At 42.3% G+C, this 26,167-nt stretch overlaps 1 protein-coding gene across 2 annotated transcripts in view; it reads right to left on the bottom strand.

The window, feature by feature from the left end:
* Positions 1 to 26,167, bottom strand: part of LOC138798507 (heparan sulfate glucosamine 3-O-sulfotransferase 1-like) — a 129,996-nt gene that overhangs the window by 33,351 nt on the left and 70,478 nt on the right. For both annotated transcript variants that reach the window (XM_069979003.1, XM_069979005.1), the window contains exon 2: positions 6,934 to 7,098. The gene's annotated coding sequence lies outside the window, so the exon portion shown is untranslated. The remainder of the gene's footprint in view (positions 1 to 6,933; positions 7,099 to 26,167) is intronic.

Raw genomic sequence — 26,167 nt, 5'->3', positions numbered from 1 at the left:
GTGGCAATAAAAAAGGGTCTTTTCCATCAAATTTGCATTGAAATTCTTTTTAGGCTAATTCGCTTTTCCATCTTTCACATTAAGGCTCCGCGAGAGAAGCAGTTATGGAATGTGTCAATGCTCTTTCATGGTCACAATGACCTAAACAACTCTGCTTCATTTGGTTAGACTGTCTGCGTAAAAGGCACAAAGCCCAGAAAGAATAAAAAGACATAGAACAGACATACGGTAGATTGAAGATTAAAAATCTATTGTTTTGTCATGGTCTTATAACGGCGAACCAGTAATCCCTTAAATGGACAGTCCTATGTCACGTCACTCTATAAGTGAAGTCCAGTACACAAGGCCACCACGTCACCAAGACAGGTGCCATGTATTGCCAATAATCATATTGCACTTGGTCACCAGTATACTCTTTGTTGAGCCTCTTTAGTAATTTGCCACCATAGTTATATAGTTATATGGGAAAAAGGTTTAGCTTTGGTATTAGTTTTGATAAATTTGAGCCTTTGTGTTAGTTGCCCATGTTTAAACTTATGCTCCACCCATCGATAACCAGAGGTAGGATCCACACCATTCTCCAGAAGAGGAGTTCCCTGACCCCCTATTCTACCTGGTCAGCTGTCTACCGGGATTGGAGGTGACACAGTATCACATGTCAGACTCTGAGCTCAGTTAAAAATCAGGAAAATTGATAGCTGTTCAGTTGATGTCGCCTGGAGAATTAATGGCCCGCTGGACTTCTCAGGCACGCATGTTAATGTCACTGGGCCTTCCTATACTGGAGACCTGCCATCTCACAGACATTAAAAATAAATGGCCTCTACAGGAGGAGGATGCATATGAAAATAAGGCTTGGCCCACTGTAAGCATAAGGATTGTATATTCTCCCTGTATTTAGGTGAGTTTCCTCTGGGTTTTCTGGTCTTTTTCTAGAACCCAAAAATGTACTGACAGACAGTATAGTCTATTTACTGAGAAGCCAACTGATTAATGTTTAGATTGTAGCCCCGCTACTGATAGGGGATGATGATATTTTTATAAGGTAGTGTATAAAAGTTTTAGCCAGGTGTGTAAAAACTTCATATAGTTCCATTCTTAAGGTTATATAATAGAAATTTCATATCTTACCGTATAAATCATTTCTCCCCTCAAAAAGGCATGTTATTGTTGATGGACAGTGCTTTAGGGGCAGGGCCTAATGGCTATGGGGCCCAATATCTCTGCCCACATCAGCGCTGTAGGCCCCACCCCCTCAGTGGCATCATCACTCTCTAGTCCCCCCTCGACACTCATTGGAATGGGGCGACCTAGAGGGGGCAGGGTCTGGCAGGGTCTAGGCCTCTTGTTCGGCCCAATCCCCTGGCTGCCGAGGGTGTGGGGCGTAGACACCAATGACATCACAAAGAATGGTGGCACTGTCTCCTACTGCGCTGTCAAGCAGCAATAACATGCCTTTTTGAGGATAGAGACCACCAAGAAATCTTTTATACAGTAAGATATGAAATTTAAAGGGTGCTGAGAACTCCTTATATGGAAAGGGGGTGACAATATCACTTTAAGCCCCATTCCAGGACAGCTGAAACCCCACCCACCCATGGGTTGTTCACACCCCTTTTGCAGTACTATTGACAATCCATAGCAGAAATCCAAGGCATACTGTCAGATTTGTTTTTACCAAAGATTTGTAACATGTATGCTATAGAACCCATGGCAGAATCTGTTATGAAAAATCCTGCTAATATACCTTTAAAAATACTATTGCTTCATTTCTGTGAATTCTGCCTTTACATTTGCTCCTTTGTTTTATTGAAAGCAAAAATGGAAACTCACGACTGTAGTATTTAATATTATATGAATGAATTATAGTTTGATTACGCTACTATGAATAAATCCAACATTCATATGTTGCATATATCGCCTTAAGTCATTCTTCTGAAGCGTGAACGAATCTTCGGCTTTGACTTTTCGAAAGGTTTATGTTCCTGACACGCAAGTGCTGTATTCAGAAAACTTCTAGAAATGTAGGACTTGTTAAGTCGCTAATTATGTGAGATGAAGATTTTCACATCATGAATTAAAAGTACAGTATAAAAGGAGGTCAATGTGGCCCCAAGTCTGTCTAGTCAGTACGAAAAAGATTTAAACACCTTGAAGGGCTCTGAGGCCGTGTAACCAATGTCATCAGCAGTAATTATTCTAGCTCAATGATGTTTAGAATGCTGACAATACAAAGCGAGGTGTAAAGAGTAGTTTCATGTAGCAGTAGATAGGTAAAAATAGCAATAAAACTATTAACACACTGTTCAGAGCGAACAATATAGGTCTTTTTTTTTTTTAAACTGCATGGTGCCCCACTATGGGCACAACATCCCAAACAGTCCATTGTCTAGACGTCAAGTGCCAGAACTCTAACTTGCCTATCTCCGAAATGCATTATCACAAACAAAAAATTATGGATTAACGCTGGTTTCACAAATTGAAGTTTTTTTGGAAAAACAGTAGTGGATCCAACAGGAAAGAGAAGTTTAAGTCCTCCCCTTATATTTTCCATCCTATTCAAATCCACTTCTTATTTTGGCACAAAAACTGCCATGTGTGAACCCAGCATCAATATACTGTACAGTCCGCAAAAAAAAGGTTTGTAGCCTGAAAAGTCTTCCAACTTTTATTTCATGCCTTGTACCAATATGTATAGAAGTTTGAACAGCTTAAAGTGCATGTAACACTAGATACAACGCTTTGTGTTCTTTACATGAACAGATCGGCGCTTGCACGGGGATGCCGGTGACGCAGTGTTTTTTTTTAGCCGCCTGCCGGCTCCTGCTTATGGCTCTTGTCTATTTACAAGGACTGGCACAGTATGGAGCACTGGGGGCAGGTTCGCTGGCTCCCAGTATGATGAACCCCCTCTATGACACATCTCCATTAGAATCAATGGGGAGGGGAGATCGTCACACTGGAGGCTGGAGGGCCTGCCCCAGTGCTTCTTGCCGGGCTGGTGCTTGGTAATAGACTGGCACCATAAGCGGGAATTGGGTGTCGGTTCAAAAAAGGACCGCAGCACAGGCATCCCCGTACCAGCGCTGATCTATTCATGTAAAAAACACAAAGCGATCTACCTAGTGGTACATTCACTCTAAATAGGTTACAGAACACATCTAAGCTGAAACTCATAAGCTGCTCATATTTTTGCTTCAGCTGAGATGCTACAAATCTCTGTTACTTATACCCAAAAAATTGTACCAGATCCACTCTCAGCTTTTCACTCCATTGGTTTAGATAAATATACAGTGGATTCATTCTATTTTAAATAGATTTATATACAGTTTATATTATAATTGGCAAGTTATACAACAAATATTTATTTGCAGGTCAAGCATTTCAACGATAGAAGAATTATTACTGTATACACTATCTTCGAACCACAGTGGCATGGCCATAGATAATAAAACTGCAAATTTAATTACTATCATTAGTGTTTCCTTTTAAAATTATTCTATATGGTCATACGACTGTGATTTGTTCTTACTGTATAGTAACAATTGTACTGCAGATAAAGCTCATTGGATTTATAGGAGGTATATGTTTCTATATGAGGGAGTGATACCTAACCCCACCAATAGAAATATTAATTTCATAATTTAAATTTAATCAAGTAAAAACTGGCAGTTTGGGAATTTCCAGCAGTCACCAAGCACCATCTGTCACTCTATTTTTTTCAAGCCTATGCTATCGTAAACTCTGTGACGTTAAAGGCCTCCATTTAGTCAACCACCACAATTAATAACATAGCTAAGAATATACAGCTCTTACAAACAGCCCTTAAAATACAAAGCGTCGCTAAACGCCCCAATAGAGTTCCTAATTATTCTTCTGAACGCTTTCTTACAGGCCTTAGTCATTTTTAAAAATAAACTAACATAATAAAACTTGGTAGATTATAGTAATTTTGGAGGAACAGCAAATAACAGGGATGTCAATTTCAGCAGCACCAAGATCACTCAGGTTTTCGAATACTTTGTAATTATGGTAAATGCAAATAAGCGGAGACTATTGTGGCCTATTGCAAAGTCTCATGTATGTGTGTAATGGAAACATAAAGGGGTACAACAGACCTAGTAACCTGCCATAGGCACAAGCTCTCAAGGCATTTACATTGTGCTGAAGGGATATCATAAGTAAAGGTTTTTGGGCTTTTTATTTTTTTAACCCCTCTTTTCCCGATCCTGATCTCTGTATATTGACCCTTGTCTGTGTTCTGGATTTCAACTCTGCTCAATCCCTCCTGTACTGTACTCTCTCTCCTGTGATCGACTTGGATTGTTGACTCTGAAACTGACCTACACCACCTGTCTTGATCTTATTATCTGTTCTTGCCTCTGCCTTACGGTATGTGCACACTAGGGAATCCCAGTGGATCACCCGCCGCAGATTCCGCAGCCCGTCCCCACTCACGGCCGCTGGCTTTGCCAGATTCCCCCGTGAGCAGGTTCATTCTTTGGGTGGATGGCAGAATCTGCCAAACCGTAGAATGAAGCCTATGGGACCAGCGGAGATGCGCATGGCTGCCAGTGTCCATGAGCGGGGGTGAGCTGCGGAACCTGTGGCTGGTGATCCACCGAGATTCCTTAACCCCTAGACGACCCTGGACGTAGGGTTACGTCATGGAAGTCTGTGCCCAGACGACCCATGACGTAACCCTACGTCCTGGGTGTTTGTCCGGCTTCATAGGAGGTGGGGGCCGGCTGCAGTGAGCAGCCGGGACCTCACCGGTAATGACACACTGCAGCGATCGCGCTGCCGCGTGTCATTAACCCCTTAAACGCTGCGATCGCGGCGCGACCGCGGCGTTTAAGTGCAAGTGACAGGGGGAGTCCCCTGTCACTTACCGATCGGGACCCCCGCAGTGTGACTGCAGGGGTCCCGACCGTTGAAACGGACCGCCGGAGGTCTCTCACCTGCCTCCGTGCGGTCCGATCGGCGATCTGCTGCACTAAGCCTGCACAGGCAGGCTCAATGAGCAGATCGCCGATAACACTGATCAATGCTATGCCTATGGCATAGCAATGGTCAGTGTAGAAATCCAAGTACTGTATGTACAAGTCCCCCAAAGGGACTTCAAATGTGTAAAAAAAAAAAAAATTCAAAACACTAACACACTACCCCAAAGCCCCTCCCCCAATAAAAGTTGAAATCACCCCCCTTTCCCATAATATAAATAAAACATAAAAATAAATAAATAGATAAACATATAATATACCGTAGCGTGCATAATTGTCCGATCTATTAAAATATAACAAGTGTCATTGCGAACGGCGAACGGCGTACACGAAAAGAGGGGAAAAAGTGCGCAGATTACCGATTACCGATTTCACCTATTTATATCTTCATAAATAATATATTTGGGATTCCGTCATACATGTTATGGTAAAATGAAAGACGCCATTACAAAGTACAACTATTCCTGTAACAAACAAGCACTTACATGGCTTGTAGATAGAAAACTGAGAGTGCTAGAGCTCTTAGAAGGGGAGGAGGGAAAAACGAAAACACTAAGATCAAAATTTGCGCGGTCCACTGGGTCATTTTGGGCCTGGTCCTCAAAGGGTTAATGTGCACATACCCTTAGGATCCTGTTACACCAAATGATTATAGGCCCTACTTGGCTGATAACCAGCTGTTCCAGGTTTTGTAGCACAGCAGGTCCATGTTAGTTGCCTGTTACAATGGTCTAGACCAGTGATGGCTAACCTTGACACTCCAGCTGTTGCAAAACTACAATTCCCATCATGCCTGAACAACCAAAGATATGGTTTTGGCTGCCCAGGCATGATGGGAGTTGTAGTTTTGCAACAGCTGAAGTGTCAAGGTTAGCCATCACTGGTCTAGACTGTCAACTGGTTGTCCACTTTCTTTCAGTACTCAACAGGACCAGTGCTCAAGTTTACATCCCATTAATTATACTGGTGACTGCCCCCTTGACAGACTATGATTTTTACAGATTGTGGAGGAGGACAGCACTACTTAGGTGTCAATGGGGTGTGCCTCACCCTAACCTAAACTGGGGCACTCACCCTCTGCTCCCTGTAATCCCGTAATGGGAGGAGAAAGGAGGCATTCCAGATTATAGCACTTTGCACAGAAGAATAAAATCATTTTTATATGTTCTGAAAAAAGACAGATGATATATATAACCTCTCCCATGTTACTTCTGGTTTGCTGTTTACTGAATTCCCAATGATTTTCACTTCCTGGCATCCGGTTTTCCGGTTTTACACACAGAAAGTTCCCTCTCTGCCAGCCATTGGCCACAACAGTAACCCACCTTAGCTTTTCCTGCTGCATCAATACCACATCAAGAAGAGGAGATCAGGAGGAACTGGGCAATTCTGCAGTGGAGTCCATGAGAGGAGTAACCATAACTTAAAGGGGTTATCCAGCGCTACAAAAACATGGCCACTTTTCCCCCTACTGTTGTCTCCAGTTCAGGTGCAGTTTGCAATCAAGCTCCATTTACTTCAATGAAACTGAGTTTCAAAACCCCACCCAAACTGGAGACAACAGTAGGGGGAAAGTGGCCATGTTTTTGTAGCGCTGGATAACCCATTAAAATTTTATTTTTAACCCAGTCTGACACTTCATGGCCTTCATGGCTTAGCTATAAATGGTATCTGGTAAAAATATAAAAAAAAGTCTGTGTCTAGTCTGGTCTTGTCATGTTGTTATGTCTTTATCTGTGTTATGACATTTATTTCTGTGATCTTGGGGATGTGTAATTATCTCATGTAAAGCTCGGGAAGAGCTCCTGCGTGAGCCTTTTCGATTACACCGTTATTGCTTTAAACTTTTATGGCTTTTCAATGATTATGAATAATTGATATACTTAAAGATGAACGTTTAAAAAACTGCAAACTACAACACTATCCATACCTTATTGAAACAAATATGCAGCACTGTTCGGTCTTCCTAAACCATTCTTGAGCTTGTTGGAGTGGTCTTGCATTGGAGTGGTCTTGTAGTTTTGAGTTGTTGATGTTTTGTTTTTACATTTTCACAAGATTTGACAGAGGAGTCCACGAAGGTCTGGTCTTGGCGCTGCAAGTACAACAAATATTAAATTCAAGAGATTCATATTTTATTTTAGTGTAATGATGCTGAATTGTAGAAAAGATGAAAAATCAGGGGTCTTAAACATCTAGTATGGCACTGCAACTTCTGGGCATTCCCAGATTTCCAGGACACTTTCTCCCATCACTGCATTTGCAACCTCCAAACACACACACAATAGTATAGTATTCGATCGAATAGTACGCATTCACGCTATTCGATTGCAATTGAATATTCGAACAATAATGCAGTAAAAATTCGATTTGCCTTTCCACCCCCCCTGGCGCTTTTTTTTTCAACCAATAAACATGCAGGGGGGAGGGACATGCACTAGGAATAGGCAGGACTTTAAAAAAAACCTCTAACTGTGATTGGCTGTCTAAACTATGTCACCTCCTCAATATAAGAATAGGGGATTTCAGATTTGTGTCACTAGTTGGTTGGAGCTAGAGAGGGACCGACTGTATACCAGGTAGAGAAAACTTTTAGGTGAAGTAGGAAGGGACCCCCAAAAGCCCTTGTTAGGGCTAAAAGTATAAAAACCATATATTTAGAAGCTATTGTGAGACAGGCAGTGTGTTCAGACATCTACTGATAGTGTATACGGCTGTATACTGTAATTGCAGGATAATACCTGTTATCTTGCTACTACTGATTTGTAGTTATTGTTGATTTTCGCTATTACATATTTTACACAGCACATGACCTCATACGTACGCAAGTGCATACTTCTAGACTGAAACATACGCTTCTACTTTCCATTCATAATTTGTTTGTGAACGTTTGGCGTACACGAACCGATCACAAACATTTTTTTTAGGGATCTGAACCGAAAATTGGGATGTTTGCTCATCACTAATGTTAGATTTACCCAGGCATGCTTCCCCTGCGGTCCCATATGCATTCCAGAGGTGTTGGCATCATTTCCTGAGTTGTCATTGCGCACTTGGTGACCTCCTAGTGGTTGAATATTGATTTCCAGGTCCCAAGTATTTTTCTCCCATAGACTATAATGGGATTCGATGTTCGAATATACAAATATCGGGAGCTATTCGAATTGAATTTCCAATATTTCACAAAAAAAATGCAACAGCTCACAGCAATGGCAAGATACAGACCCACTACATACATGAAAATAGTTAAAAGCAGTCCCCCCCCAACTGCAGTTGGGGGGGGGGGGGCTGCTTTTAACTATTTTCATGTCTGTAGTGGGTCTGTATCTTGCCATTGCGGTGAGCTGTTGCATTTTTTTTGTGTTTTTGTGTGTTTGCAACATCAGCCATCGCAACATGCTCCTGCCTAGTGTGAATGGTGTTCTAGGAGAGCTGACCAAATTTGTCTTTTTTTTTTTTTTTTTTTAATATTTCACTATTCGCTCATCTCTAAATATAAACATAGGGGGAATTATTACTAAATGGAGGTACAGAAGGACATTATTACTATATGAGGGCATGTGAGCCATTATTATCAAATAAGAGCATGGGAGGCATTATAACTAAATGGAGGCACAGGGGATATATTATTGTATATGATTAGCTGCTCCAGAAGTGTGTGGTTATTGGTAGTGCCGGTCCACTCTATCTCCTAGTGCTATATAACTTATGGTGAGGGCTCTCGTCTCCTGTATGTTGTTACTACTACAATTGAAACCACTGCGCTAATTGTATTTATATGACTTCTCTGATTTGTATAACTTTTCGCATCGGCACGCTTGATGATGTTGTAATAATAAATGATAACAATCTTTCTATTACGGGAAACAAAGGAAAAAAAAGTTTAGCCCTTGTTAAAAGTGCTCACTTTAAAATGAACTTAAAAATCTCCTCAATAAAACATTTAACAACTCCATAAGAAGGTAAGTGCCTTTTATTAGACATCTTAAACGGTCTTTAATTAAGAATTGAGCCCGATTTCACAAGGTGTTGTGCTCTAAAAGGATTCTGGAATAAAATTTCAAGCCATGTAATAATAAGGGCATTCGTGACAAGGAAGAGGGAGGCAATCCTTGTAGATATAAATGATGCATACGGGATAATGCACCTATAATTCTTGGGGAGTCGAGAAAGGCCAGAACAGACTGCATTATGAGACGCTGTACTCCATACAGCCATTTTTAACTGACTGTTACATTTAATGCTACTCGGATGCTCTTAAAACCTTCCAGAGTAACTGTGATGCACTTCAATATTTTATTAGAACTGCTACTCTTCCAGGATCTTTCTGAAATCTACCTGCTGTAAAATGGATACTGTCAGTATAGGAAAACATTTGGATTCCATTTCAACTTTACTTATAAAAGGGCATTTCTATCTCAAGTATGAGGTTTATACTTAAAGATGTAGTGGACCTATCTTCCCGTATGATTAAATCCAAGCTGATGTGTTCTTTTAGTCTAAGGCTATGTTCACACTACGTAAATCTACGGCCGTAGTTCTCGACATAGCATATTTGCTATGGGATCCCGGCCGGAGCGTACACACATTGTGTGCGCTCTGGACGGTTCCCATACGGCGCCGCAAACAATTGACAGGTCCATTATTTGCGGACGGAATTCAATATATTCCGCCCACAGAAGGACTTGTCAGTTCACACAGTGAGGCGAGAGGCTACGGTCGCTTGCTTCACTCTGTGCTATGGGAAGTTCTGATGCGGGCGCACGCTGATGCGCCCGCATCAGAGCTCCACGGAGGAAAGATCATCCGGCCGGAGTCACGGAACGGCTGGTCAAATACGTAGTGTGAACATAGCCTTAAAGTGTATGCCCATCATACATCAAATTAAATTTTTTCTAAATATGTCAGAAAAAATGCAAAAAAACACTAATCGGGAGCGGAACCGTGTGAACAGCAGTCAACCAGTAGGAAACACTTACAATTGGCAAGTGGTGAACTGTTCACCACTCACTATATGACAACGCCCAAAGACAATAGAGTTCCTTCTCTCCACTACAATCCTCCTGGAATAGCATTTGGATATATAATGATCCAGCACATGTGCAGTGTTCAGACAAGTGATGAATAGGAGAAATCTGTGTTCCTAATGATGAGGAGGGCAGGGAAGAGGGATTGAGAGGTGATGCAAGCCTAGGGAACAGACACTCTAGGCCACACCAATTTGACACATCGCTGCAAGTTTAAAAGTTGTTTTTTAGGACAATAACTGCACCGGCACAGGTTGCGGCAGATGCACGGCTATCATTTACAGCTGGGACCTGCCTGCGCCCATTTCATCCGAGGACAAAACTGTACTTCCTTGAGCTGTAACTCACCGCAAAAAAGGACATACAGTTACATCCTGAAAGTGTCAAACTCTTTTTTTTAATTTTTTTTAGACCTAATGCCCCTTTTACATGAGGCGATTCAGAGGAGCAAATGAGAGCCAATCTGCGGTCGAGGGGGCCACAGGGAGCTGCAGTGGGAGGGGGGGCTGCCCAGGTAATCGCTAGATTGTCTGGGCAACCCATAGGAGATAGTGGCGGTCTGCTGCTGCCGCTCCTATTCTACGGAGCGACAGCAGCATATCGCTGCTATCCTGATCATTTATTTTTCAACATGTTGAAAGACAACGATCAGCTGACATCATGAATGTCGACTGAACGTTGCCTTCCATTACACAAGACGATTATTGGCCGTATCGGCCGCATACGGCGGATAATCGCTTTGTGTAATAGGGCCTTAAGTATGTGGCTTAGGTCTAGTGTATTGCACTGGAAAAAAGCAAAGTGTGAAAGAAACACATAAAAATAATTTATAAATTAAAAATAAAACCCTACATTTTTTTAAATTGCAAAACCTTGAACAGATACCCAGGATGTTTTTGTTCCGATCACAAGAAATGGGCTGTAAATGTGTGGATGCGGAGCCAACAGTGAAATGAGAAACTAATTAGTGGTAACTAAAAATTAGTTAAACATAATAAATTGGAAAACCATAAAAATGATCTGATTAGTAATGAGATTAAACCTCAGGGGAGACCAATTATTTCATCTGCTCAGGAACATAACAAGTGAGCAGGTTGTAAGGTTCCTGAGATGAAAGGAATGTTCTATTATTAAAATTCTTTATATAGTAAACGATACAGGATTTCAAATTTGCATTTCCATGGCAGAAGCATTGTAACGAAATGGATTTTATTTTCTTGAGACTGTATTTCCAAAGTAGAAAATGGGTAAAGGTTTTCTCCTATTCCGATGTTTTTTTTTTCCCCTCTGAAGTTAAGCTCCAAATTCAATGTATTTTTATATTAATTTAAAGTACTAAAAATGATATGCGTGAAAATAAAAAAGGAACAAAAATATAACTTTTACTTGGTAGAGCCCTTCATTCCAGTAGGTTTCAAAAAGACGTGATATCGTGGATCCTGAACTCTTTAAAAACTTAAACCAGGAGTATAATATTTTTTGCTGTTCTAATAACATGGGTGGTCCTGTAACAAACCTAATTTCATCATCATTTTGGGGGTCCTCATGGATGAAGAGGGGTCAGTATTCAGGGTTCAACATTCAAGATTGTTCATCATCATTCAGTGGCTTCATTATCATGGGGCCAACTAGGTGGTTGTTATGGATCCTCTGGAGGGAGCGCGTCCTTCAGGAAGTCCTACTTCCAAATGTATAGTAGAAACCTGTGTGTGGCTCCATATTTTCACAAGAATGGCCCCCTTTATAAATAAGTGAACAAGGAAACAGCCAAATGACCACAGTCCCATCTCTATTACAATGGTTGTAGGGGAAGGTGAACAATCTCGTTTTGGCTTATTGACTAAAATATGAATAGTGATGGTGTTAGTCCATATGAAAATTTCATATATGTTGGTGTCCTCCTAACATCTTGAACACCATGTTTTTCAAATGCAAAAGAGTATAAACCAATCAAAAACCTATTTTGTGCCATGTAGACAAACATTGATCTTTTTCGTAAGCATAAGCATACACTATTTTGTATAGGACCAGTCCTGGGACGTGCACTGACCAGTTGCTGAATACATTACGCAATACTAGTATTGGGTTATCTTGTAGAGTGGCTCTTCCTAGACCAGCATGCTAATAATTCTATAGATTATTTTGATGGTAGGTAAACTGTAAGATAGGGCTGAAAACCTGCAGAAAAGAGATATTTGGGGAAATGTTCTGTTATGGTTGCTGAAGAGTCATAGATAGTGTTTCCCTATATCAGCTTTCACTGCACCCCCATGCTTTATCACCTCAACACATTTTCAACACTACACTACACACAAATATATATTCTTGCCTTATTTGCACACAAATTGCTTCATTCCAGCAGAATGGAAGCACAATAAATATAAATGCAAGAATAAAGGAATTTTAAAGCACAGACTGTTCCCAAGCACTTCAATCCTCCATTTGATTTGCATAGGTCTCTGATACTGTACATTCCACCTGGCACTCAGGATTATTCATCCAGGTGAAAGTATGTATGTTTCATCGCTAATATCTCAGGTCACGCTCCATTTGTCAGAGACTCTTTAGAGTTTTGATTTCTTACATCCCTCTCTTTAAATACTTTTAAAAACTAAATTTGTTTGTTCAAGGTTTCGGTGCCATTCATCCTAACAGTACGGATTACTATTTGCGTTTAATGACCCTTTAATGTTCCCATTAAATCATAGTGATTTCACCCAAAATGTCATTGGAAGTTGTCTTCTAGAATGATGGTCCACTCTAAGAATGTGGCTAGAGACAAAAGACAATGTGAAGCCCTGTCCCTTGAACCCGACAACTGACCCTGCCTCTTGGAGTTATCGGTTTCTTAGTAAGCCAGCCCCAACCAGAAGACTGAATACTACTCTGGATATGGTGCAACACAAACACAGAGACAAGAAAATACGTACACAATATAGGCTGGGTTCACACTACGTATATTTCAGTCAGTATTGTGGTCCTCATATTGCAACCAAAACCAGGAGAGGATTGAAAACACAGAAAGGCTCTGTTCACACAATGTTGAAACTGAGTGGATGGCCGCCATAATATCAGTAAATAACTGCCATTATTTCAATATAACAGCCGTTGTTCTAAAATAACAGCAAATATTTGCAATTAAATGGCGGCCATCCACTCAATTACAACATTGTGTGAACAGAGCCTTTCTGTGTTTTCAATCCACTCCTGGTTTTGTTTGCAATATGAGGACCACAATACTGACTGAAATATACGTAGTGTGAACGCAGCCTTAAGTAGGGTCCACTAGGTCAATCACTAATGGTCATTGCAGTACAGGATCGGAACACAGGAGCATAGTCAGGGAGTTAAAGTCAGGAATCAGTATACCAGGTAAGTCAATATGAATATAGAAAGCTAGCTAGGCCCACACAAATGTGGCTCTATAACAGGCAATAGGCATGATGGGCGTAGTAGTCTTATGGACATGATATAGGAGACTCCAGCCCCCAAGCACATAACAGAGCTGACTGGTGGCGACGCCCGCCAGTCAGGATGATAATAACACTCAGCACCTGAACTGCTCACCTTAGGTGGTGCCAGGGACACCGTTGGTGTGTCCAAGAGGCCGGCCACGCGCTCTACCAGTGCCAGAAGCTGACCCTGCCAGCTGGCCGCTGACAATAGGATTGGAAACAGTCACAGGAAATCTAGTCTTCCAAGAGTTGGTATTTTAAGAAATTTCAGAAGTTTCATGAATATACTCACAATACTCAAAATGTTGCTCAGACATATCAGTTAACTTAGAGGAATCAGGTATTAAACCTCTGATATGTCATACACTTAAATAGAAGCTCTTCAGTATGCCTTGTTATACCTGTTATTATTGATGTGGCCTATTTCTCCTCTGTATGACTCTCCAAATGCAGCCTACATTTCCTAGAATACCTTTGGCATCATTGCGATAACCACAGCAAGATCAGTAACATAAAACCTTTTTACTAATTTTCACCATAGAGTTTCATATGTATTGCAGCTTACTGCCATTTACACTACGGCATTGGCGCCAAAATTCCACTCAGAACCCCCGTCCGTGGACTTCGCTCTGAATCCCGCCTGCTACAGGTATCTTTTTCAATGGGGACCTTGCACGCCTCCACTCTCCGCACCTCTCTGCTCAAATAATTGACAAGTGCGCAGGCAAGGATTCAAAACGGAATTTCAGCACTGATTCCATAGTGTGAACAAGCCCTTAACCTGTCTACTTGTGAGCTATTTCAAGCCGCATTTCTTAGGACACAGTAGGGAATCTTGGTCACAGAGACAGCCACTGAGGGTCAGGAGAGTTGTATAACTAACTAGCTAATCACTGCATGGACTCACCTACTATATAACTGCTCTCCTGGTCTATATTCAGCAGCGCTCTGTGCATATAGAAAAACAATGAGGGTGGAGTTTGTTGGGAGAGGAGGAGTCTGTAAACTGAAAGGATCCCTCCTTGATGGGTGATGATGTACAGTAATTCTATAGTTCAGCTACACAAGAATACTTATAATGTATTAACTGGTTATTAGGCGGGGAATCTTATGACTCAGCCTAAGACTCGAGATGTATGTAAGCAAGTGAGCAGTGATGAAGCACATTACACTGCTGGCGATTTATTATTATATGAGCAAAGAAAAATCTCTGGTTTCCTAAAGTCTCTGAATTAAATAGGCTATTCTTTCAATATACTATTAACAAGCCATTCTGTAATTGTACTGCTGAAAATAACTCCCTACCCTGACGCCTGCTTTCTATTCTGACTACATACTGTCACCCATAGTCCAGTAGGTTTCCCCATCCTCATTCTAGTCTTAGCAGCTTTTACTTCAGTAGAATTAAATTTGCTCTAATTAGTTTCAGGGGAATATCTATGATTGCGTTTCTTAGTGAGACCTTTGTTATCCACCACAAGAAGATTTCCACCCAGGGAGGAATAACGCTAAAAAAGTAATTAAAGTTCAGTTACAGTTCGTTATGTGAAATGCTCGGCCTTAATTGCAAAGCTGTGTTTTTCATTATGTAGAAATCTATATTCCAAGCAGATTTGCCAGCAGCACATTACTGACCACTACCCCACCAAGTAGTCTAGGGAGGTGACTACATTATACAAAGAACAAAGAATGCAGAGGAATTTGTAAAAAAAAACAAAAAAAAAAACGACTCTTAAAGGGGTAGTGCGGCGCTAAGACATTATTCACAAAATAACACACATTACAAAGTTATACAACTTCGTAGTGTATGGTATGTATGTGAATGGCCCCCTTCCCCATGCTCCCTGACCCCCGCCCGTGGACCCGGAAGTGTAGTGCATTATACATACCTGATTCGTGTCGACCCCCGTCCGCCGTCTTCTGACAGTGATGTAATCTTCGGGAGAGGGCGGGCAGAGGCAGAGGGGGTCCGGCATGAGGGACGGCAGGAGCGGGTCGGCCGGCCTCCTGGAGATTACATCACTATCAGAAGACAGCAGACGGGGGTCGACACGTATCAGGTATGTATAATGCACTACACTTCGGGTCCACGGTGGGGGTCGGGGAACACGGGGAAGGGGGCCATTCACATATATAACATACATTACAAAGTTGTATAACTTTGTAATGTGTGTTATTTTGTGAATAATTTCTTAGCGCCGCACTACCCCTTTAATTGAAATATTCAACTTTATTTTCATTAAAAGCTGTACAAAGTTAAAAAATTCACCAGTTATGTTACAAGCCTCAAAGACTTTAGCTCCGTAAAGACCCTACTACACGGAGCAATAATCTAACCAATCAGACCGATTTGGCAGATTAGCACTCTGCTGAATCAACCAAAGAATTGATCATCAGCTGATCGTTGCGGAAAATCATCAGCCGCGGACTGCGCATAAAAGCGATGTGCTGTGGACAGATGAATGTATGCTGACGGATGAATGTTTGCTGATAAATGTGTAAAAAAAAACAACAACTTTAAACAGTGGCAGAATTCCTTTGGGGCAGTACCCAATGTATCCCGTTGTATAAATCACCTTGAAGCAGCGAGGAAACTAGTTTACAGGTGGTATATGACCCCTGACCGCTTCTCTAAAATATTTCCTGGTGTGTCCCTAACTTGCTGGAGGTGTCTGGAAAGCACCGGTACATTACTACACATCTGGTGGACTTGCCACGTTATGGCAGCAAATACACTCACTTCTGGAAAATATTTTACAAACCAGAATTGATTGGTCACCAGAACTAGGTTTCCTCAGCTAAGGCCTAGATAACTGGACTGCTTCAGATACGACAGTAGCTTTACATATCCTACTCAGTACCCGCACTGCTATAGCTAAAAGATGGAAAAGCACTGACCTCCCCACCGTAGAGGAAATTCTATCAGTGGTGCGCTACAACTACCAGATGGAACTGTCCATAGCGCGTCGCTTGAACTCCTTTTCTATGGTGTATAATAGATGGACCAAGTGGAGAGAATTTGGCTCGGCAGCCGGAGCCTCACTAGGTGTCTGATGATAGTGAGGTTGATCATTTGTTTTCTATTTTCTACTGTTTTCTCCTTCCACCTTTCCAATGTCACCCATTCCCAGAATTCATACTTTTGGGCATTTGTATCACATATTCTTATTTTGAATGCCTATGCGCATTGCGGGCCCGCCTAGTTTAGAAGTGTTAGTCTGTCTGTTTGTTATTTTATTTTACTGCAACCCATACGCTGTTGTGTATTGCATTGTATATTGTTATGGTAACTGGTAGTTACCTCTTTGTTCTTATTTGAGAAAATTCAATAAAAAATATTAATCCAAAAAAAAACAAAAAAAACTTTATACATACCTGTCCATGCTCCCCAGTGTTCTCCTAGCTTATGCCCGCAGCCGCTGCTGGAACTTCAGCGCTGGATTCTAAAGTGATAGGCTGCTCTGCCAATCACTGGCCAAGACGGGACAGAGCTGTGGCAAATGATTGGTTGAGCAGCCAGTTACTTCAGACAGAGGTGTAGCTAGGCTCTCCTGCACCCGGGGCAAAGATTGAATTTGGCGCCCCCCCCTGTATGCGCAGTAAGCATGTATCTATATATATATATATATATATATATATATATATATATATATATATATATATATATATTTTTTAGGGTACAAACACACTTGGCGTATTCACAGCGAGAAACTCGCTGCGGATCCCGTCCCTGTTTACTCAATGGCAGACAAACTCGCAGCAGGGATGTACATCCCTGCTGCAAGTATGTGCGCAGCCCGCCCCGTTAACCCGCCGGCCGCCGAAGGCTATACATTACCGGGTCCTTGCTCCTGCTTGCTCTGGCGGTTCCCGGTGTCTTCACGTCCTGCTCGGCCAATCAGTGTGCTGCAGCGGGGCAGCGCACTGATTGGCCAAGGGGGACATGCCGGGAACCGCCAAAGCAAGCAGGAGTGGGGACCCAGTAATGTATAGTCTCCAGCGGCTAGCGGGTTAACGGGGCGGGCTGTGCATAAACTCGCAGCAGGGATGTACATCCCTGCTGCATGTTTGTCTGCCATTGAAAGTATAGGGCTGGGATACGCAGCGAGTCTCGCTGCGAATTCGCAGCGGAAAACTCGCTGCGGATACGCCAAGTGTGTTTGTAGTCTTAATGAAGTTTAAATGAGCGATTCGGTCATCTCTACTGGCAGCACTAGTGTGGTGTTCACAATATGGGATACATAATGTCATATTTACTGTGTACCTGGAATGTTCCCATTTAAAATTTGGTTCCTAAATACCTTAACGGTCTCCGCTCCCTGCTGTCTGTACCTGTGGAGGCGCCATTGTCTCCGCTCCCTACTGTCTGTACCTGTAAATTATGAGGCGAAGCTTCCTGATCTATCTCCAGTGTGACACCCAGTGTAATGCGATCCTATGGTGCCCTCTCCTAATGCACAGGTATGCTCAGCAGTAGAGTTGATCAAACTTCGGGAAATCCTAGGTTCGATTGAACTCGAATACTCACGAACCTGCTGCATTAGATTCCCAATGCCTTCCCGCTCCATGGGGAAGGAGGAGAGTGCCGGGTACCCGGGCACTCTCCTCCTTCCCCACGGACCGGAAGGCATCAGCAATCTAATGCGGCAGGTCTGTGAATGTTCGAGTTCTATAGAACCTAGGATTTCCCGAGGTTTCATCAACTCTACTCAGCAGCGGAGACAACAGCAGTAACACCTCCAGTAAGGTATTCCATCACCAAATTCAATATAGAAATAATTAAAAAAAATAACTCTTGTATCATGGTCACTGTATATACAGACACAGGTGCTTTATAGATCGGTGTAGGGAACCTTGGCTCTCCAGCTGTTGCAAAACTCCAACTCCCATCATACAAGGACAGTCAAAGCTAAAACTTTGACTGTCCAGACATGATGGGAGTTGTAGTTCTGCAACAGCTGGAGAGCCAAGGTTCCCTACCCCTGCAGACAGTAGGTAAGGTTTATATAAATGTGACATATATATATGGATAGGGCAGTTATTAAGGGGTTAAGTATAGAATAATGTACAACCAGAAGAGACCCCTAAATAGACATTGGACCCTAACTCTCTTGTGTGTCTCCCCCTCCATCCCAGACAAGTGTTTTATCATCTGCAGATTGTGCTAAGTGGGCGTGGCTTAGCTGCTACTCAGTCCCGCCCACAGTGCCACCTTAGGCCCCTCTGTGACATCATCTGTACATAGGCCCTCCCCCTCGATGCCCATTGGTATGGGCCTAGACCTTTAGGCCAGCCTGTTCCAATGGTGAGGGGGCGAGGCCTATGTGCCAATGATGTCATGCAGGGGCAGGGTCTATGGTGGTGCTGTGGGTGGGGCTAAGTAGCACAGTTGCCGTGAAGCCACGCCCACTTGGCACAATCTGCAGGAGATAAAAAAAAATACTTTTTACTTGAACAAACACCATGACGTATGATGTAAAATAAGGTATGTAAAGGTATTTACCCTTTACATCTATGAAGAGAAGTCAGAATGCAAAAAGGGGGGGACAGTGTCACTTTAAGGCAAGGGCTGCGCGGACACCGTTATATATGTATATTAGGAATTACTCATATTGTAAAAAAAAAACTGTCTTTCTGTAATTTGTAAAGTTCATAAATAAAAAAATATGTAATAAAAAATTAAAAAAAGTATACAACATAGTTGGCTTTGCACTCTATCCAACATATTTTTAGGAGATTTCCGATCATTGACCACTTCTTCTGATCCTATTTTATCCTGTAAGTAAGCTTGTTCACTATTACATGCCCTTCTAGCCCTTGTATATTCTCCACCAGAATGGCTTTTATTGTTTGATCAGAGTGACAACACAGGAGGATAGAACTATATTCTCTGCATCAAAAAGGTAAGTACCCTGTCCTGGCAGGATCAGCTGTTGATAAAATATCCAAAAATTACATCTTTGCTTCATTGTGACCCCCAAACCAGCAAGAGGTCATAGATGTATCGCTAATACCCCACAAATAGATTATCAATGGAGAAAGTGAAGCCCTGGCCCCCACCCCCCAACAACCACCACAACCTCACCATGTATAAATTTGTACGAATGGGGGAAACCTGGAGTCCATTGGGGTTCCCTCAATTTGTAGAAAAAAAACACCTCATAAACATAAAAAAAAAAAATCTACAACAAATATTAGATAGCTAGTAAGATTAATTCCTCGGTTTTCTTCTGGTACTTATCATGATGGAATGCAATTGCCCTTATAATGAGGAATGCAGTAAAATATAGAGACATGACGTTACATGTGACCCAGGTTAAATGGTTTTGCAGAGAATATTGTTGAGAAAAATCTGAACACATCATTGCTGTCTTTCAGGTAATCCGCTAATTAGCGGCCGTAGCATTTGCAAGGAATACATGCTGAGCCCAGTGTCACAAGATAAAAAACATAGAATTCACACTTTGTGTCCATTATTATCCTTTACTTTCTACATAATACAATTTTATTGCAAAAGTTAAATAACAGATCAAAGTTTTTTTGTGTGATTTTTTTTCTATGGCTTTTCAGTCTATTTTATGCCAGGATTATTTTTTCTATTACTAAGATATATATATATATATATATATATATATATATATATATATATATATATATATATATATATATATATATTAATATATATATATATATATATATATATATATATATATATATATATATATATATAGTGATGAGGGTTAGCTACACCTTACTGATGTATACGGGGGACCACCCACTTCGAGTGCACTACTGTCTCAGCGCTAAGAGAGTACTAAAATAGAAAAAAGTAGTAGGCTCTCTAGAAGAGGGAGAACTGGTCTATATAAACTGGTATAGAATGTATGTTTGAATTGTGGCAATATAGGCCATGAAAATGAAAAGGATCTAAATAATCATTAGACGTTTAATCGGATATAAAAAAAAATGTATGAACGATTAATCCGTGTCTAGAGATACACTTCTATATAGGACATAAACAATACAATACCACAATAATCAAATGCAGCTAAAATATACTCAGTAGGTCAATCTAACAATATATGATAAGATGAAGTATACATACGTTAAATATAGATGAAAATATAGGTTAAAAAATGGAGTAAAAAAAATAAAAAATAAAAAATGAAAAATAAGAGGTAAAAAATGTGCAATATAAAATATGGAATGTCAAAATAAGCCCCGTGGTATTTGACTGCGCCGGGCCCAGCGCAGTCACTCCACTTGAATGAATATACAGATGATCCCGATTATTAGTTCATGTCAGCAGTATAACGTTCATGCAATCTCCACTATAGAAAGTTAGATGTAGTCTGTCTTGCGAGTCCTATATGTTGTATAGGTTAGTGCAATATAGATGTCTTAGAAAGGCTCCGTAGTGATAAATAGTTGTGGTACGGGCCGTGGTCTTTACAATCTTTTGGATGATAATACATGCATATAGGGTAGATTGGTACTAAGATAGTGGTGGTGGAAAAATCCACCCCTCACCCTTCCGAGGACGGCTCTCACGGATCGATGAAGTAGTCGCAGTGATCCGACCATATATGGACTCGGTCTCTCCGGGTCTGCACTCCTGTGCTCTAAGTTAGCACAATGTTCTGTCTCTCGTGGAGTCTCCGTTATGGCATCTGCCGGTCAGTGAGTGCGCGCTCTTTCCAACTGAAGTTTGAAATGGATGCCGTGGAGAGTGCGGCTCCGATTCGGGATCTCTTAAGCAAACTTGTATATAAGTGAATGGCTCCGTTATCCTATGTTCTTTAGGACGCGTTTCAGGAGGGCTACTTGCTCCTTTCTTCAGCAAAAGAATTTTGGAAAACTATATGATATAGTTAGCCAAAATTCTTTTGCTGAAGAAAGGAGCAAGTAGCCCTCCTGAAACGCGTCCTAAAGAACATAGGATAACGGAGCCATTCACTTATATACAAGTTTGCTTAAGAGATCCCGAATCGGAGCCGCACTCTCCACGGCATCCATTTCAAACTTCAGTTGGAAAGAGCGCGCGCTCACTGACCGGCAGATGCCATAACGGAGACTCCATGAGAGACAGAACATTGTGCTAACTTAGAGCACAGGAGTGCAGACCCGGAGAGACCGAGTCCATATATGGTCGGATCACTGCGACTACTTCATCGATCCGTGAGAGCCGTCCTCGGAAGGGTGAGGGGTGGATTTTTCCACCACCACTATCTTAGTACCAATCTACCCTATATACATGTATTATCATCCAAAAGATTGTAAAGGCCACGGCCCGTACCACAACTATTTATCACTACGGAGCCTTTCTAAGACGTCTATATTGCACTAACCTATACAACATATAGGACTCGCAAGACAGACTACATCTAACTTTCTATAGTGGAGTTTGCATGAACGTTATACTGCTGACATGAACTAATAATCGGGATCATCTGTATATTCATTCAAGTGGAGTGACTGCGCTGGGCCCGGCGCAGTCAAATACCACGGGGCTCATTTTGACATTCCATATTTTATATTGCACATTTTTTACCTCTTATTTTTCATTTTTCATTTTTTATTTTTTATTTTTTTTACTCCTTTATTTTTTAACCTATATTTTCATCTATATTTAACGTATGTATACTTCATTTTATCATATATTGTTAGATTGACCTACTGAGTATATTTTAGCTGCATTTGATTATTGTGGTATTGTATTGTTTATGTCCTATATAGAAGTGTATCTCTAGACACGGATTAATCGTTCATACATTTTTTTTATATCCGATTAAACGTCTAATGATTATTTAGATCCTTTTCATTTTCATGGCCTATATTGCCACAATTCAAACATACATTCTATACCAGTTTATATAGACCAGTTCTCCCTCTTCTAGAGAGTCTACTACTTTTTTCTATATATATATATATATATATATATATATATTGTAGGGATCTTCCCGGGGGATGGTGTGTTTGGACACAGTTCACAGCAGACTTGGACTTGTAAAATAACAGCTTGGCGTTTATTTGCAGCATACACAGTCCATAACAGAAATATAGCAACACTGTGCTTTAAGAAGAAAACAAAAAGGTCTTGCCCGTCTGGGCGCTAACTAACAACGCAGGTTACCTCTCTGGCACTTCAGTGGTCAGTATTGCGGGGTGTGAACAGGCCCCAGCAGCGGCTGTCTTCCCAGCTCTCACCAAACAGCATGCAGGCTGTTCACTCCTGTCTGAGAGCAAGGACCTGTACACTGAGCCCACCTTTTGCCTTCTCAGGCTGATTGGGATCAGAGCTCACCTGATCCCAAAACCCACACTGGATCGAGGGGGAGGGAATGGCAAGTCCCACTACCAAAACCTACCTGCCATTCCATGTAAGTCCAGGCCCGGCAATAATAAATAATAGCTCAGCAGCATAACACTGCTGAGCACAGATGCCTCCTGGACTTACCATCTCACACTATGTATCAACCTGGGTGAGATGTACATCCCCTCGAGCACTTTACCAGTGACATGTCCACATATCCCCCCCCTCTTCTTCAGACCAGAGGGCTGAGCATTTTGTCCCCACAGACAGTGTACCCTAGATAGGGCGTCAGCATTTGCCTGTAATTTCCCTGGCCTGTGTTCCACAGTGAAATTAAAGTTTTGGAGGGAAAGAAACCACCTAGTCACCCTCGCGTTTTTCTCCTTGTTTAATTTCATCCATGTTAGGGGGGCATGGTCTGTCACTAACTTAAACCTCCTGCCTAGTAAGTAGTACTTCAGGGATTCTAGGGCCCACTTCACTGCCAGACATTCTCGCTCAACTATGGCGTAGTTTTTCTCGGCCGGGGATAGTTTCCTGCTTAAGTACATCACCGGGTGCTCCTCGCCATTCACGACCTGTGAGAGGACGGCACCTAACCCTGTGTTAGAGGCATCTGTCTGTACTAGAAACTCTCGCCTAAAGTCAGGGGTAACTAGCACAGGTTGTTGGCACAGGGCAGACTTAAGGCTTTGAAAAGCTTTCTCAGCCTCTGGAGTCCATGTCACCATTGCGGACTTCGCACCCTTTGTCAGGTCAGTTAGTGGGGCTGCAACTGAAGCAAAATTCGGCACAAACCTTCGGTAATAGCCCGTAATACCCAGGAAAGCTCTGACCTGTTTCTTTGTGAGGGGTTGAGGCCAATTCTGTATTGCCTCAATTTTATTTAGTTGTGGTTTCACTAACCCCCTCCCCATAATGTAGCCCAAGTATTTGGCCTCCTCTAAGGCTAGTGCACACTTCTCTGCATTGATGGTTAACCCCGCAGCACTTATGGCATCTAACACCGCCTGGACCTTACAGAGGTGACTTTCCCAATCCGGACTAAAAATGACCACATCATCGAGGTAGGCAGCGGAGTAATCACGATGTGGTCGCAGAATCAAGTCCATCAACCTCTGAAAAGTGGCAGGGGCTCCATGTAACCCGAATGGCATCACTACGTATTGGAAGAGCCCATCAGGGGTGGAGAATGCAGTCTTCTCTCTAGCCTTAGGAGTGAGTGGGATCTGCCAGTAGCCCTTAGTGAGATCGAGGGTAGTTATGTACCTGGCATTACCCATCCTTTCTATCAACTCATCTACCCTGGGCATGGGGTAGGCATCGAACTTGGAGATCTCATTTACCTTTCTAAAGTCATTACAGAACCTCCAAGTTCCATTGGGCTTTGGGATTAACACAATCGGGCTGGACCACTCGCTCTGGGACACCTCAATGACTCCTAGGTCAAGCATACGTTTTACCTCAGATGATACCGCCTCCCTCCGTGCTTCTGGTATCCTATAGGGCTTCAGGTTTACTCTGCTTCTAGGCTCAGTTTCAATATGATGACTAATGAGATGCGTACGCCCTGGTAGGTCAGAAAACTTGTCTTTATTTCTCTGCAGGAACTCCTTAGCTTCCTGCTTCTGGGATACTGACAGGGTGTCACCAATCCTGACCGGAGGGATTGGTGGTGACAGATGACCAACAGGCTTTGTCGCCACCAAGGATTCCCTGTCTTTCCAGGGCTTGATCAAGTTTATGTGATAAACTTGGAAAGGCTTCCTTCTACCTGGTTGGTGTACCTTGTAGTTGACCTCACTGATCTTCTCTACAATTTCATAGGGACCCTGCCACTTGGCTAAGAATTTGCTTTCTACCGTGGGAACAAGTATGAGTACCCGGTCACCTGGGCTAAATGTCCTGACTCTTGCAGAACGATTGTAAATTCTGCTTTGGCCCTCTTGCGCCCTCTGGAGGTGTTCCCTTACTAGGGGCATTACAGTGGCTATACGGTCCTGCATTTGTGCTACATGCTCTATAACACTCTTGTATGGGGTGGACTCACTTTCCCATGTCTCTTTCGCTATATCCAACAAACCCCTAGGGTGACGACCATAGACTAATTCGAAGGGAGAGAACCCTGTGGACGCTTGGGGTACTTCCCTAATAGAAAACATCAGGTAAGGTAGTAAGTGATCCCAATCACGACCATCCTTTTCCACCACTTTTTTTAACATATGTTTCAGGGTTTTATTAAACCTCTCCACTAACCCGTCTGACTGTGGGTGATATACAGAGGTACGTAGGTGTGAGATTTTAAACAGTTTGCATAGCTCTTTCATCACCTTTGACACAAATGGGGTACCTTGGTCAGTCAAGATTTCCTTGGGGATCCCCACCCTGGAAAACATATAAAACAATTCCCGTGCAATTGTTTTAGAGGCAGTGTTTCTTAGGGGTACAGCCTCAGGATAGCGGGTCGCGTAGTCCAACACAACTAGAATGTACTGGTGTCCCCTAGCCGACTTTACAATGGGACCCACCAAGTCCATTGCGATCCGGTCAAAAGGTACCTCTATGATGGGGAGTGGGACCAAAGGACTGCGGAAATGCGACACTGGAGCGCTAAGCTGACATGTGGGGCACGACTCACAGTATTTTTTTATGTCAGCATAAATCGCAGGCCAATAAAACCTCTGGAGGACTCTCTCCTGCGTTTTATCTGTCCCCAAGTGGCCCCCAAGGACGTGATTATGGGCCATGTCGAGTACCTGACGCCGGTACGACTTAGGCACCAGAAGCTGTTCCACAACCTCATCATTAATTTTAGTGACTCTATAGTAGAGATCATTAGCCATAGAAAAATGTGGAAACTTTCTCTCAGCTTCTGGTTCCTGAGGTACCCCATTCATAACAGTGACCTGCTCTCTCGCATTTTTGAGAGTGGGGTCCTGTAATTGTGCAGTACCAAAATTATCCCTAGACACCTCTAAGTCTGGAACATTCTGCGCAGTGGGAGGAGCCTCTTCCTCTCCAGCCAGGACCTGCAAAGGAAAAGCATCATTTTCATCCTGTACATTTTTATCATTTACCGTGGGTAATGCAATAGACTTAGGGGTCTCCTCACTCCTTTCAGGGGATTGTTGTTTTCCCCATAGAGCCCAGAACAATGGAAAATCACGCCCCAATATCACATTATGCATAAGATTTTTAACCACACCCACTTCATATTGTACAGCGCCTAGTTCAGTCCCGACATTAGCCAGTACTATAGGGTAAACCTTTGTATCACCATGTATGCATACCACACTCATATGTCTTGCTGGCACAAAGTCCCCAGTCACCAGGCTGGCATGCACCAAGGTGACAAGGCTTCCTGAGTCC

Source organism: Dendropsophus ebraccatus, chromosome 8 (genome assembly GCF_027789765.1).
Source record: "Dendropsophus ebraccatus isolate aDenEbr1 chromosome 8, aDenEbr1.pat, whole genome shotgun sequence".
Classification (NCBI taxonomy): Eukaryota; Metazoa; Chordata; class Amphibia; order Anura; family Hylidae; genus Dendropsophus; species Dendropsophus ebraccatus.
The sequence above is the reverse complement of the archived record's forward strand: the minus strand, read 5'-3'. Positions and strand labels throughout refer to the sequence as shown.